Raw genomic sequence first — 2,763 nt, forward strand, 5'->3', positions numbered from 1 at the left:
AACCGCGAGATCATGACCCAAGTGAAAGTCGGACGCTTAACCGACTAAGCCACCCAGGCGCCCCAATATGTGGTTCTTAAAAACACTTTTTTTCTCATTTTATTACACACTTTAAATTCAAACAAAACTTTATTCTCTTTTGTATTTATGGCAACATTCCCTCTCTCACTGGTATCCAGCAGATCCTTAACAAATTTTTGTCTCATCTCAACTATTGAACTAAAAACTAAATAAACATTTTTTACTTAATTTGCTATGGAATGAATTGTTGTATCTTCCCCCCACCCCAAATTCATGTGTCAAAGTCCTAATCTCCAGTGTGGTATTCAGAGATAAGGCCTGTGGGAGGTAACTGGTTTAGATGCGAATGAGATTCATGATAAAAAAAAAGAGGAAGAGATCCTCAGCCACGTGAGGATACACACAGAAGGAAGCCACCTACAAATCAGGAAGTGTTTCTCACCGGACTGAATCTGCCAGCACGTTGATCTTATCCTTCGCCTTTAGACAGGTGAGACATAAGCATTTGTTGTTTAAGCTAACCATGTGTGTATTTGTTGTAGCAACCCAAACTGACTGAGACACTAATATCCTTATGTCTTGGATTTCTTACCGTTAAAGAGCTAGACATCTTAGCAGCCTGGCTCACTGAAACAACTTATACTCCTTTCTTAGTTACAGTGTTCCCTAAAAGATCATCATTTCTGGTTTTCCACTCTGTTCTATAAAATTCTGAAATTCCTAAGACAATGTAGCTTGTGCCATTAAATCGTATCTACTTTAAAAGTCAAAAACTCCTCCATTAAAGCCCCAAAATATTATACCCAACATATCGAGGGTGATTATGAATTGTCAAGCTTATGAGTTTTCAAGAGGTACCCTTATGAGATAAGTTTAATTAAGCAAGGCATTCTATTAATCATTTCTAATTACTCATGCAAATCACAAACGCTCTGGCCTGTGGTTTAATAGCCTGATTTGATCCCAAACACAGCTGATGTCTGTGGCTCAATGGGTATTTCAATGAACCTGTCTTCACTGATCTTGTTACTCTATCTAGATATGATAATTGTCGGAAAACCACAGCTTGATTTGTTAGTCATTACAAGTGTTTTAATTGCTGAATTAAAGAGACAAAGGTAAAAGAATGCAAGAAAAGGTTGTGTTGTTACATGTAGCAATACAGCTCAACAGTGCATACACATATCCATCTGGCTACATGTGCCCTACCTAGGGTACTGATCCAGAAACCCATGCTTTTCTCTTCCTAGATGCCATTTCTTATCTATTTACTCCAAATATGATACTGATGAAAAGATGCTATCTTGAGTTTAGCATCATCATTTATGTAAATAAATAAGACCCATAGAAGAATATCAAACTTACTTATTTCCAGTAAGCATAATACAAACTTAGCATAATTCTTTATACTAGCGGCTCATAATTCAAATATGATGTTAAAAGATAGAGCTACTTTTTCCATCCCCACTCCAAATTGCTGGAGAAAATCCATGATGGTAAAAATATGATTAATTTATTTCCAAATAAATTTGTAACTTATAATCTATAAATTTTGAGAAATAAGGAGTGGTGCTTACTATTTAACATTCTAAAGGTAATGTTTGGTGACCACATAAATTTAAGGATTGCTTTATAATGATTCCACAACCTTCTAGGGGGTTTAACCTATGGGTTGAGACCATACTTTCTCTGTTCTATGACAAATTTAGGTCTTTTTTTAAACATTTTTACTAATTTAGAAATATTGAAACTTCTAGTACACCAAAAAATTTTTATAAAAAGTCCCTATCCTTCCTTCTCCCACCCAAAGTGAAATTTATCCCCGTCGCCACCCAATCTACATAGCCAGTCCAGGCAAGCCTGATATGCCAATCACAACTTCAGTCTCCCTTCCCCCGACCCCCGTCTCTTTTCTGAATGCTTCTACTTTATAATCTCAGTCTGTGTCTCCTTTGGACACCCTCATCATCAAAATCTGCTGTCACAAAAAGTCCTGCTAAATCAATTTGTACTAAAGTATATAGGACAGATAAGGTTATATTTGCATTTGAATAGAGATCATTGTGTTTCACTAAAGGGATTAAGCTCTGACCTGGAATTTTAGGCATCAGCAAATATATGATCGGAGGGCCCATTCAAGGAAATTGGGCCTTCCTAGTACCCAGGAAATCACACTCACTCTGTAATCACTATTCACCCACCAGGGAAACAGTGTGACCTGATGGTTAAGGGCCTAGTTTCTGGGGCAAGACTGCTTGAGTTTAAATTTGGTCTTGGGCACTTTCTTCCCTATGTGAGTTTTGGCATGTTTTTCCCTGTGCCTCAGCTACCCCATCTATACAAAGGGGATGAAGATAATAGAATCTACATTGTACAGTTGTAGGTTGTGAAAATCCGTGTGCATTGGGAGTGCTTAGAAAATGCCACTTACCTTGTTAGTGCTCTGTATGTGTCACAATTTCTGCCTTCTTGCCTTTTTTCCCCACCTCCTCTTTATTTCCCTCTTTTACTCATTTCACAAATATTATTTGGACAAATAAATATTTGGAAGACAAGAGTAGGCACAAGTCTGTTGAGAATGGGTGGTAGATAAAGAGATCAGTTTTAGACACTTGGGTTTGAATTGCCAGTTGAACAACTACTTGAGTATGTGCAGCCAGTGAGGAACTCCAGAATCTGAGCCCAAGCTGGGATAGAGGCCCAAGATAGAAAAGATATTCATCAACGGGCAAATGGAAGTTA

Source organism: Crocuta crocuta, unplaced genomic scaffold (genome assembly GCF_008692635.1).
Source record: "Crocuta crocuta isolate KB4526 unplaced genomic scaffold, BGI_CrCroc_1.0 scaffold215, whole genome shotgun sequence".
NCBI lineage: Eukaryota > Metazoa > Chordata > Mammalia > Carnivora > Hyaenidae > Crocuta > Crocuta crocuta.